This window comes from Aulonocara sp. 'chitande type north' Nkhata Bay, linkage group LG3, assembly GCF_057382095.1.
Source record: "Aulonocara sp. 'chitande type north' Nkhata Bay isolate Kocher_YH1m ecotype deep benthic linkage group LG3, A_spYH_male_GT1.1, whole genome shotgun sequence".
In the NCBI taxonomy this organism is placed as follows: domain Eukaryota; kingdom Metazoa; phylum Chordata; class Actinopteri; order Cichliformes; family Cichlidae; genus Aulonocara; species Aulonocara sp. 'chitande type north' Nkhata Bay.
The window spans coordinates 72,641,957-72,655,878 of NC_141346.1; the positions used below are offsets into that span (position 1 = coordinate 72,641,957).

Here is a 13,922-nt window from a genome sequence, read left to right on the forward strand (position 1 = left end):
AGTGTATACTCAGTCGCTCTTGATGAGACCACAGACATCACCGACACTGCCCAGCTCCCAATGTATGTCCGTGGTGTTGATGACAGTTTTGAAGTGATGGAGGAGCTGCTCACAGTAATTCCAATGCATGGCCAGACCACCGCTCAGCAGATATTTACAAGCTGTGTGATGCCATTGAGAATGTTGGTTTGCCATGGAAGAGGTTTGTTGGAATAACAACAGATGGAGCGCCATCAATGACAGGGAGGAAACATGGACTGGTGGCACAAAACAAACTGGAAGAGGAAGGCGTGGAGGAGGCCATTGCTCTGCACTGCATTATCCATCAGCAGGTCCTTTGCAGCAAATGCCTGAAGTTTGACAATGTGATGTCTATTGTTGTGAAATGCATCAACCAAATCAGATCCAGGGGCTTAAAGCACCGAAGGTTCTGTGCTTTTTTTAGAGGAAATGGAGTCAGAATATGGGGATGTGCTCGACTTCACTGAGGTACGTTGGCTCAGCAGGGGAAATGTATTAAAGAGACTTTTTGAGTTGAGAGCAGAAGTGAAGCCTTCATGGAGAAGGATGGAGTTAGTGTTCCTGTGCTAACTCATCCCAAATGGCTCATGGACTCAGCTTTTCTTGTTGATATGACACATGAGCTTAATGTACTGAACAAGACGTTACAAGGCCAGGGGCAACTTGTCAGTGCTGCCTATGACAACGTGAGAGCATTCTCCACAAAACTGGCGCTCTGGAAAGCTCAGCTCTCTCAGACAAACCTTTGCCATTTCCCAGCATGCAAGGCTCTCGTGGATGCAGGCACACCATTCAGTGCTGACGAGTATGTTGATGTCATTTTGAGGCTACAGGAGGAATTTGATCCCAGATTTGCTGACTTCAAGACACACAGAGCCACCTTTCACATTTTTGCGGACCCCTTCTCCTTTGATGTGCAAGATGCCCCTTCTGTGCTTCAAATGGAGCTCATTGAGCTGCAGTGCAACTCTGAACTCAAAGCAAAGTTCAGGGAGGTGAGTGGAAAAGCAGACAAGCTTGGACAATTTTTGAGAGACTTGAGCCCTAGTTTCCCTCGGCTTTCCCGAATGTTCAAGCGGACCATGTGCCTTTTTGGTAGCACATACTTGTGCCAAAAGCTCTTCTCCACTTTGAACTTCAATAAGTCCAAGTACAGGCCCAGACTTACGGATGATCATCTTCAAGACATACTGAGGGTCGCAACTGCTTCCTCCCTCAGGCCAAATCTGGCTCGGCTATGCGAGAGGAAACGCTGCCAGGTCTCTAGCAGCAAGGAGTAGGCAAGAGAAGCCATGTTCAGAAGAACAGTTCATTTTCTACAGTGTTCCATTCATGTTCAGAAGAAGGTTATAGAACTGTTAACACAGACATTTCAATCTAAACACAGCAGATATAGAAGACTGAAAGAAACACACAAGTTCACTGACTAAAAATATCTTATTATTGTTTTATTTATGTATTACAGATTGATTTATTTTCTTATTAATTCTTAATTTGTTTATTTATTTTTCATATTTTGTGTTAAAAAATAAAAATAAAGAGATTTGAGAAGATTGGAATTTTTTAACCATGCCTTTCTTGTGGAAAACCTAATGCGGCCCAGCCTCACCCAGACTCTGCCTGCAGCGGCCCCCAGCTAAATTGAGTTTGAGACCCCTGTCCTACACCATAAATCAGTAAGAGAGGGTACGACCTCTCTCATGGCCCCAAGTGGTGTGTGCATGCCAGAGCACTCTGGAAGGCACACAGAGTCTTTACAGACTACTCAGGATCAAACCTCTATCATCATCCAATCGATTATAAAACTAAGCATGTATGAGTAAATATTTCTAAGCATAAATGACAATCAACAATATAAACCTTACAGCTGGTTTTAATAACAGAATTCATTTGTTTCTCAAATGAGAAAGAGCTATCGAGAAACACTCCTAAATCTTTAGTTCTGAACTTTTCCAGTGGGCCAAGGTCAACATTATTAGATAATGCTAATTCTTTTCCCTTACATTATAACAATGTGAGGAGTTAATGCTAAGTATACTGCCATTAGCGGCTAATTCTAATTAGGGGTGAATAATTATTAGTAGCTAATGCTAATATCGTTTTTTCTTCCCTTTTAACAATGTGAACAGCTAGTGCTAGGTAGGCTGATGCTAGCAGCTAATGCTAATTTGACGTGAATTAGCATTATATTAGTGAGGAGTTAATGCTAAGTAGGCTGCCATTAGTGGCTAATGCTAATTTTAGATGAAAAAGCATTAGCAGCTAATGCTCATATTGTTTTCCTTTGCTTTGTAAGAATGACAGCAGCTAATGATACGAAGTCTACCATTATTAACTATTGTTAATTTGATGTAAATTAGCATTATCCGATAATGGTAACCCTTTTCCCCTGCATTATAACGATGTCAGGAGTTAATGCTAACTAGGCTGCCATTAGGGGCTAACTGTAATTAGGTGAATAATTATTAGCAGCTAATGCTCATATATTTTTCCCTTCCCTTTTAACAATGTGAGCAGCTAATGCTAATTTGATGTGAATTAGCATTATATTAGTGAGCAGTTACTGCTAAGTAGGCTGCCATTATTAACTAATGCTACTTTGACGTGAATTAGCATTATGTGCTAATACTAATACTGTTTTCCCTTACTTTTTAACAATGTGAGCGGCTAATTCTAAGTACGCTCTTGTAAATAGCTAATTCTAATTCAGTGTGAATTAGCATTATTCAATAATGCTAAGACTGTTTTCTCTTACTTATTAAAAATGATAGTAGCTAATACTAATACTCTTTTCCGTTGGGTAACAACGATGTGAGGAGTTAATGCTAAGTAGGCTGCTTTTAGAGGCTTATTCTAATTAGGGCTGAATAATTATTAGTAGCTAATGCTAATACCGTTTTCTCTTTCCTTATAACAATATGAGCAGCTAATTCTAATTTGATGTGAATTAGCATTATATTAGTGAGGAGTTAATGCTAAGTAGGCTGCTTTTAGAGGCTTATTCTAATTAGGGCTGAATAATTATTAGTAGCTAATGCTAATACCGTTTTCTCTTTCCTTATAACAATATGAGCAGCTAATGCTAATTTGATGTGAATTAGCATTATATTAGTGAGGAGTTAATGCTAAGTAGGCTACCATTAGCAGCTAAAGCTAATTTGAGGTAAATAAGCATTAGTAGCTTATGGTAATACCCTTTTCTCTTGTGTTATAATGATGTGAGACGTTAATGCTAAATAGGCTTCCATGAGTGACTCCTTTCCCTTGCATTATAAAGATGTGAAGAGTTTATGCTAAGTAAGCTGCCATTAGCAGCTAATGCTAATACTGTTTTCCCTTTCTTTATACAACTTGAGCAGCTATTGCTAAGTAGGCCACTTTTCTCTGCTAAGGATTTGTGTGACCATGATGGAAACTCTGATAAGCTAATGCTGCTAAGCTAATGCTGTTTATGGGCCCTGTTAGAATCAATATTTCATTCTCATTCTGTTGTTTGAGAACAATAACAGAAAAATGTGCACTTGAGAACAAATTTATTGTGAATTCAGCTGTGAATGTACAGTTTGTCATTATTTAAGCTTCCATTTCCAAATGTTAGCTGACACTTTATTAGGTACACTGGTATCTATATCAGGTACACCTGTGACCTAAATGTTCCTGCAAACAGACTCCTTGGAGACCCCTACATAAATATCCATGAACTATCCAGCTAGACTAGTGTGTCTGTCCCTGAAAATATTCCTGCATGTGTGATTGTTCATGTGTCATCTGCAGGAAACAAACAGGAAGTGAAGGAAAGACACAGGAAATGTTTCCAGCTCTTCCTCCTCTATCAGATTTTCTCTCCATACCTGAGAGTGTCCAGCCTCCAGCCTGGATCCTTCAGTCCAGCCGAAAGCAGCTTAATTCCTGAAACACCTGGATGATTGTAGCTCAGGTCCAGCTCTCTCAGATGGGAGGGGTTGGAGCTCAGAGCTGAGGCCAGAGAAGTACAGCTTCCTCTGTGATCAGACAGCCTGACAGACTGCAGACACACAAAACAACAATCTATCTGTCAACAGTTGTTTTCTCTTTGTGGTATCGCAAGAAATAAGTGGTTATATAAATATGAGTATACATAATAGTTATTATTCATAGATACCTACATCCTAAGTTCCTGTTAATCTTCTGAAAGAAACAGAATGAATGTGTTGTTACAATGGTAATGCCAGGAGAGGCAGTATTAGTTCTGTGTTACATTAATGTGTAAGGAAGTGGAAGAAGAGTGTGTCCTGTAGGAGGCAGTAGAAAAATGGATGCTCATGTTCTGTACATGCCCTAAAAGTAAGGTTCAGTAAACCAGTGCAACGATACCCCGGTGTAAGGCTCAGTTATTGTATTTTTATTTTTTGAAGATGCAACATCTTTTTGGCGACGAGGACGTTTAGGGGGAAGGAGTTTGGGCGATCGGACTGAAAGAAAAGAGAAGAAAATAAAGTGATGGAGTCGGCTACAGGTTTGGCTAGCTTTTCAAAGAATGCAAAAGTTTTCGGCTGGAAATAGAAGGCAGTGACCTCGAAGCGGAAATGGCTACAATTGGTACGCTAGTAGCGTTCGATCCAAAGAATCAGACTTGGGATGAGTACACGGAAATACTCGAGCAGTTTTTCGCAGCTAACGGGATCGACGATGCAGAGAAACAAAGAGCGATATTAATAAGTGTCGTCGGAGCAGTGACGTACAGCTTGATGCGAAACCTTCTCAGCCCGGCCAAGCCCAAAGACAAAACCTTCCAAGAGCTGGTGCTTCTGATGAAAAATCACTTCGATCCGAAGCCCAGTGAAATTGTGCAAAGGTATAAGTTCGACTCTCGCTCCCGCAAGCCGAATGAAACCGTCATGGAATATGTAGCGGAGCTGCGTCGCCTGGCACAGGATTGTAACTATGGCAACACGTTACAACAGATGTTGAGAGATAGGATCGTCTGCGGAATTAAGGATGACCGAATTCAGAGACGTCTCTTGTCAGAAATAGATCTCACTTTTGACAAGGCTCTGTCAATTGCAGTAGCCATGGAGACTGCAAATAAAAATGCACAGGATCTGCAGACCTCAGGGGCGTCAGCAAAATGTTTCAGTCTCGCTAGAGGACAACAGGAGAGTCGTACCTTTAAAGCAGAAAATAAAGAGTGTTATCGTTGCAAAGGAACCAAGCACACAGCAGCAGACTGTAAGTACAAACAAGAAAAATGTCATGCTTGTGGTAAAATGGGACACATAGCTAGAGCTTGTAAAAGCAAGACTAAACTGAACCAGAAAAAGTATGGATCGACATATGTAAAGAAAGAAAAAAAGCAGAGTTCACACTACAGTACTCACAATGTGGGCGAGAAAGCAGATAACAACAAAACTGATAGCTCTGAAGATGACTCTTTTATGTTGAACTGTGTCAAGTGCAGTCAAGGGCACAAAAGAAAACTGTTCAAGTTAGGGCGTGGCAGTGCGGTACACTTAAGAAGAGTAGACCCCTACACTGTGGATATGCAAATTGATGGAAAAAAGGTGAACTTTGAAATAGACACTGGATGTTGCCTAACAGTCATGAACGAAGCAACATTTAGAGAAACAGGGAAAGACAGCAAGCCCCCCAGCCTGCAGCCCATCAAAATCAAGCTCGAAACTTATACAGGGGATCCTGTTAAGGTGATTGGTGCAACACGAGTCAGCGTCAAATACAAGCAGCAGAAAAAACATCTGCCCCTGGTGGTGGTCGAAGGCGACGGCCCCAGCTTGCTAGGTCGAGCTTGGCTCGAGGAAATTAAATTGGACTGGGGTGAAGTGAAAAACAGTCCTAACAACAGAAAGCTGCACCAAGTCAAAACAACAGAGAAAACACTTCAGCAAGTGTTAAGTAAACATGAAAATGTGTTCAAAGAGGAGTTGGGCACCCTGAAAGGAATGAAAGCTGCTATTCATGTGAAAAGTGATGCCACCCCACGCTTCTTCCGTCCGCGTTCTGTCCCCTTTGCTATGCGAGCAAAAGTCGACGAGGAAATAGACCGACTGTTGAAAGAAGGCATCATCTCGCCAGTGAAATATGCTGAATGGGCGGCACCAGTAGTGCCACTCCTGAAGCCCACAGGGACAATAAGACTGTGTGGGGATTACAAGCTTACTGTAAATACCGTGGCTTCACTGGAGCAGTACCCCATACCCAGAATGGAGGACTTGTTTGCCACACTGTCCGGGGGTAAGCAGTTCTCAAAATTAGACATGAGCCACGCTTACCAGCAAATCCTCTTGGATGACGAATCGAAAAAGTACGTGACAGTAAACACATCGCGGGGGCTGTTCACGTATAACAGATTGCCTTTTGGAGTGGCCTCTGCTCCAGCAATATTCCAGAGGACCATGGAAAGTCTTTTGAAGGGGATACCTCATGTAGCAGTGTATTTAGATGACATCTTAGTGACTGGAGTGGATGAAGTAAGCCATCTACAGAACCTGGATGAGGTGTTGACCCGGTTGGAGGAAGCTGGGTTGAGGTTAAAGAGGTGCAAGTGTGCCTTCATGCAAGAGAACGTGGAGTACTTGGGGCACATAGTGGACGCCCAGGGGCTCCACCCAGTGGAAAAGAAAGTTAAAGCAATCATGGACGCACCTACCCCCACAAATGTCACTGAACTGAAAGCATACTTAGGTTTGCTAAATTACTACAACAAATTCCTTCCAAACCTGGCAACCCGGTTGGCACCCTTACATGAACTTTTGAGACACGAGGTACGGTGGACATGGCAAAAGAGACAAGAGGAAGCATTCCAGAAATCTAAGAACCTGTTGAACTCAGCAGAGGTGTTAGTTCATTATTCTGCTGACCGTGAGTTGGTTCTCTCATGTGATGCATCTCCATATGGCGTAGGCGCCGTATTGTCACATAAGATGGAGGATGGAAGCGAGAGACCTTTGGGGTTCATGTCACGCACACTCTCTCCTGCTGAGAAAAAGTATTCTCAGCTTGACAAAGAAGGTCTAGCTGTGATATTTGGCATCAAGAAATTTCACAAATACTTGTATGGCCGAGTTTTCACGATTTACACAGATCATAAACCCCTAATCTCACTGTTCAATGAAAAGAAGCCTATACCTCAGATGGGCTCACCAAGAGTACAAAGATGGGCCGTGACATTGAGTGCTTACGAGTACAACATCAGGTACAAGCCAGGAAAACATCATGAAAACGCGGATGCGCTCAGCCGGTTGCCGGTACCAGACTCAGCACCTGAGCGAGAGATGGCTGAGCAGGTTTTGATGATGGATGTACTGGATGACACATTAGTGGACGCTGCACAGATCAAACGATGGACAGCTAAGGATGTCTTGTTGTCGCAAGTCCACGAGTACACCTTAAAAGGCTGGCCAACTGAGACCGACACCTGTTTAAAGCCGTATCGACAGAGAAAGCTGGAACTGAGTGTGAGGGATGGTTGCGTGCTCTGGGGAGCCCGAGTAATTATTCCCACCAAAGGCCGAGACAAAATATTGAAACTCCTGCACCAGACTCATACAGGCATGTCGAAGATGAAAGGCTTGGCAAGGTCGTATGTATGGTGGCCAGGGATGGATGAGAACATTGAAAGAGAAGTGCAGGCATGTGAGGAGTGTCAGAAACACTCCAAGTCACCACCTACTGCACCATTACACCCTTGGGAGTGGCCGGAGTCACCATGGTCCAGAATCCATGTGGACTATGCAGGGCCTTTCCTCGGGGAGATGTTTCTAATCATTGTGGATGCTCATTCCAAGTGGATGGACATTTACCCTGTGAAATCCTCTACATCACAGGTAACTATAGAGAAACTGCGCCAGAGTTTCAGTGTGTTTGGACTACCTAAAATGTTAGTTTCAGACAACGGAACATGCTTCACAAGTGCTGAATTTGAGTCATTCATGAAGCAGAATGGAATTGACCATGTAAGATCAGCACCTTTCCACCCTTCTTCAAATGGGCTGGCTGAGAGGGCGGTCCAGACCTTTAAGGAGGGGATGAAGAAAGTCAAAGGTGATACCTTGCAAACCAGACTGTCCCGATTTCTGTTCAGTTATCGCATCACACCGCATGCCACTACTGGTTTATCACCTGCAGAGTTGATGATGTCACGGAGACTCAGATCAGTTTTGGACTTGCTCATGCCTGATGTGAAAACAAAAGTGCAGCACAAACAATTGAAACAGAAAGAAAATCATGACACCAAGAAAAGACTGAGAAGTTTCACACCAGGAGACAAGGTCTTCATCAGAAACTACTCCTATGGCCCGAAGTGGATTCCCGCAGTCATTGTGAGAGCATCGGGTCCAGTGTCTTACATTGTTACCATTGGATCAGGTCAAACTGTGAAGCGGCATGTGGATCAGGTGAGAGCAAGAGTGGCTGACACTGTTCCCAGTACACCAGACAGGGAGGTGGAGCCATTGCTTGACAAAGAATCAGTGCCTGAGTGCTGCTGGCCATCAGAGTTGGACACATCGCCACAACCTCCGGCAATGGAGTTGCCTTATGCTCCGGAGACTCCAGCTCCCGGAGACTCCTCAGGGACACCCGTGTTGCGACGTTCCCAGAGAGAGAGACGTCCACCAGAGACTTTAAAGGACTTTGTTAGGTAGTGTGAGATCTTCCAGAAATAGAGCAACAATGCGCTCTGATCTCACAGGAAGGACGTACCTTCCTAGTTAGAAAAAAAAAAGAGAAACATGGAAACCTATGTACAGTTGAATGGTTGTATGGTTACCTTAATTACATGTTGATTGTTTGTTAAGCATTCTTTAGATAAACAGTTATTTTGTAAGTCAAGGGAGTTGTTGACTTAAGGGGGGAGGAGATGTGGTATCGCAAGAAATAAGTGGTTATATAAATATGAGTATACATAATAGTTATTATTCATAGATACCTACATCCTAAGTTCCTGTTAATCTTCTGAAAGAAACAGAATGAATGTGTTGTTACAATGGTAATGCCAGGAGAGGCAGTATTAGTTCTGTGTTACATTAATGTGTAAGGAAGTGGAAGAAGAGTGTGTCCTGTAGGAGGCAGTAGAAAAATGGATGCTCATGTTCTGTACATGCCCTAAAAGTAAGGTTCAGTAAACCAGTGCAACGATACCCCGGTGTAAGGCTCAGTTATTGTATTTTTATTTTTTGAAGATGCAACACTCTTTGTCACAATAACATCTATCCATTTACATCCATTCAATGTAACTTTATTTATAAGTGACAATACCCAACAGACAACAACAGTCATCTGAAGCTGTTTAACAGTGTAAGGTAACCGCCACCAGTGTGAGCAGCACTTGGTGATGGTGGGAAGAAGAACTCCCTTTGACACAAAGATCCTCCCAGTGAAAACAGGCTCCAGGAGGAGCATCTACCATGACTGGTTGCAGGGTGAGGGGAAAGGGAAGAGATGAGCTCAGAGAGACAAGAACAAAACAGAGAGACAAAAGTTAAGGACATGCAGTAGTGACATATAAAAGCATCAGGAGTGAAAAGAGGGGAGAAGAGAGCAGAGCATCATGGGAAGTCCACCAACAGCCTGAGCCTATCCGGTTGTTCAGTCTGACGTCACTAGCCGTGTCTGGGTCTAAACTCCGCTGCAGGTCCATATATCAAACGATCACTGTGGCATTACTGAGAGTTGAAAAACTGTCTAAAGTCTTTCATCTTTAATAAAATGATCAGCGTTCTGCTCTCCCAGGTGTAACAATTGAGTTTAACATCCAGGCATCCATGAAAACGGAATTTATGACATTTAACGGAGTTAGAAGTTAGCAGGGAGTTAGCTCGCTAGCTTCTATCTAAATACAATATAGCATGTCCTGACTGCGGGGTTTTGGAAACAAATTAAAACGTACAGCTCTGTTATTACTTCCAGCATAAATGAAGACAGAAAACTAAACAGCAGTAACGTTTGTAGGGTTACTGAAGTTGGTCTAGCTGGTATATAATGGTGTGCTGCGTGACCGCTAGCGACACAGCTACGTTAGCATAATATAAACAAGCTAACTTTTTTTTCCACTCGATAAAAGTTACCGTGAGTGTTCTCGGTGGTCAGGAACAAATGTAATCGCATGGCAGGATGCTGTAAAAGGACCAAACTTCAGCCAGGAGAACAACTGAGATAATCCATCCACAATACGAGGTTAGTCATTCATATACTGCTGCATGGGCTGGGCTGTAGTTACATCCTAAGGTTTTAAAAACTGAGCTTAAATAAATGATTAGCGGTAATAAAAGCCGAGGGAGGTCAACAGTGATCACTGACTGTTTTAGGAGCTTTTTGAGATCAAATAGAAGAAAATACATAACATTAAACATGTTAACAACACAAAAGCCATATTAAACGCAGACTACTTTAGACCCGGAAGTAGGATTCGTCGCGTCATCACTGAACAACCGGATAGCAGCATAACTAAGGGATGGTTCAGGGTCACCTGATCCAGCTCGAACTATAAGCTTTATCAAAAAGGAAAGTTTGAAGCTGATCTTCAAAGTAGAGAGGGTGTCTGTCTCCTGAACTCAAACTGGGAGCTGCTGCCACACCCAGTCCAACATAGCCAGGCTTTCTTTGCTGCTTTGACAAAACCTCAAATCCCAGTCAGAGATGGTGAGCATCATCACAGTGATGGTCATTTCTCTGTAACCCAGGCTTTCTGCTTCAGGATCTGTGCACGCTCACAGAACAAGGAGACCTTTAAACATAATTTCACTAAATGGATGGACTGAGCTCAGCCTACAGATGAACTGGTGCCAGAGATCATAAAGAACATCAAACAGTCAAATTCAACACTTTTAATGGAAATATGAGATTAATGCTGCAGACAATCATGAAGCTGCTGAATTCATGAACATCAAGAATGCAGCGAGTGGTAAAATAAAGATTTGACCTCAGTGTGCTCAGTGTTCCTGTCTATTCCTAACATATTCCTAACATGATAGCTGCACTTTAGAGCTCTAAAACTGGAACTGACACATGTTTAAACTCTACATGTTACTCAGTACATTCAGTTCTGACACTCGCCCACAGTCCAACAAAGGAAACATGGAGATCACATCAGTTTGTCATCAAAGTCTAATTATTAGGGCAACTTAACCTGTTATAATCTGGTTAACTCGTTAATTGATTAACGTCAGCAATTATTTTAATCACAGTTTTTAAAATCATGATTATTGTGAAAGTGCTCACTGGCTCTGAATATAAAAGCCATGGGTCACAGGAGGGATGTTGATCAGTGCTGGCTTGAAATGGGCGTCATTATGCGTCTCAGCCAATGGGAGCATTGAGGGTGGGCCTAATACTACTGCAGCGCTCACATGACCCAGGACAGAAAGAAAGGGGCGGGGACAGAAACATGGAGACAGGTGCAGATCTTTGACATGTTCATTTTAAACTGTTCCAGGAGGCAGTGTTGATACAACTAAAGTTATCTGTTGTTGAAGAAGTCGGTCTGAGGAACGTTCTTAGGATCAACAAATGACGGCATGTATGAGCCTCAAGACGCAGCATCACAAGAAGAACACATGAGCTGTAGAAAAAGGAGAGACTACGAAAGCCACGGCGTTACAACGTGAACCAGCTGTTGGTCTCTCTGGAGACTACTGGGCGTGGCTGTGTAACCATGGTTACCTGGGAGTTACAGAAACGTGCAGAACATGTGATTCATGTTGCACAGCAGTGGGACATTTGAAATAAAGTCAGCACACTCAGTACAGATAGTGCATCAAATATGATGCTGCTGCCAGACGTCTGCCTTTGAACACGTCCCTGCATCGCGCACAACACCAAGGTTGCCATGGCGATCACAGCTGACAGGGACAAAGCGCACAGCTGGAAGCCTGCAGGTATATTTAACATGATGTATTTCTCAGTGTCCTGTCGGTGTGTGAGAGACAAACAGCCTCTGTATGTGTGTGTAAATACAGCATGAATATGTAGAGGACATGTTTGTGGATATAAGTAAATGAAAGCTCTGCGTCATTTGAATCTTCTTGTTTCTGTTGCAGGTCTGTGACTGAACTTCTGGGAGGAGAAACGTTGGTTTCATGCTCTGTGATTCTGTGTTTTGTCATCTCTCTCAGGTGATGGAGAGCTCAGATGATGACCCCGCCTACGTGGTCAAATTCAAGTCTACATTCAGAACAGACCTGGAGACACGCAAGAAAAATGCCAACATTGTATATGTGAAAACTGCTGCTGGAGCCAGATTCAAGGAGCTCAAGTGTTTACCCAGATCTTACTGAACTCACTGCAGGAACAGAGGGTTGTTGGAGGGAAACCTGTGGAAGCAACAACATCCGAGCCACCAGAGAAGAAGTTGGCCCTGTTGGTGCTTCATCAGAGTGTGAACAGGAGGAAGACTCAGCTGAGAACAGTGTGGTGGATACAGAGCAGAGCCCACCATCAGTACAGAGGCCTGTCCATTAGAGTGCTGCTCCAACATGCAGCACATGTACTTGGCCACAGCTGCAACATCTGTACCTGTGAAAGCTTCTTCTCTGTTGCTGCTCATATTGTGCAGAAGAAGAGAGTTTCTTTATCATCAGAAAATGTCAATGAGCTTGTGAGTCTTAGCAGCTGGCTCGGTGCAGAGGAGGAAGAACATGTCAGTCAGAGGAAGATAAATGCAGTTCATGTTGTCAACTCAACCTGGACTGTTGAAAGAGTTTTTCTTTGTCTTGTTTCTGACTGAGATTCTCCAAAGGAAATCCAGCACAAACACACACTTCACACACTCAAAGTCCTGCACAGTAAATGAGCTGATGAGCGTTTGTGCTGCTGCCTGATAACAGAACAATAGTTCTGCTGCTTCCTGTTCTGGAAACACACATTTATAAATGTTCACTTGCTGTTGATCAAAGGTATGTTGGTGGCTCTGGACGCTGAGGGAACTTTGTAAAAAACTAGATCAAATGTTAACATCCTGGCAGAGGCAAAGAACTTTGATTTGATCTTTGATTAGATTCATGTTTCAGCTCAGACTGACAGAAATATTTGAACTGCTGCTGTGTTAAAGGGAACACTGCTGTTAGAAAGCACCTGATCTGTTTCTGCACACTGAATGTTGCACTTCTCATACTGCAGTACTATTAAAATAAGTACACAATGCACTACTGATGAGCAAACCATGTGGCCAAACACTTTAAGAGACAGACTGGGATCATACCATTATGTGAAAGAGGACATGTCCCATAGACAGCAAGGGTAGTGGTAGAGACCAGTACACAGAGAAATAGGAGCTGTACTGAAATGCAAGCGTGTCAGGAAAGAGTGAAAAGGCAAAATGAGCAGCATCTGGCTGCATTTCAGTGATATTGGAGACTACAAAGCTGAGTGCAACATTTATACAGGAGATATACAGGAGACGCTGAGAGCAGAACTGATAAAATTAGGAGCTGGCTAAAGTGAGACCCATTTTTATTTCCACCCATTTTCCACTGTGGAGGACAAAAGGTTTCAAACTGGTCCAGGTCTTAAACCTCACGTGTTCTTCCTAATAGCAGTAAATGGATAAAAATAAGGCTTTTATGAAAACACTGAATAAAACTTGCTGCCTTTAAAGAGACTAAATGTACAGTTCAGTATTGAATACTACATAAAATAAACTATATATAAAGTGTGTCTGAATGGCAGAGATGCAGAAATATGTGCATGTAGCACAGAGCCACGGCTCAGTGTCTGAATGAGTCTCACAGACCTGAATGTGCTGTTGAAGCCATTTATAATTATAACGTAATTCTTTACTCGTTTGATCTGCTCCTTACCACAAGCCACCAGACATAGAAGGTTTTGGACTTTTAACTATATTTTCTGAAGTTTTACAACTTTTCTTACTGTTAAAAACCTCGTTATGGCCATTCATGCTGTACAAAGTA

General features: G+C 42.8%; 1 protein-coding gene across 1 annotated transcript in view; it reads right to left on the reverse strand.

Annotated features, from left to right (window-relative positions):
* LOC147336949 (protein NLRC3-like) overlaps nucleotides 1-13,922 on the reverse strand; it is a 308,603-nt gene that overhangs the window by 158,057 nt on the left and 136,624 nt on the right. The window lies entirely within an intron of this gene.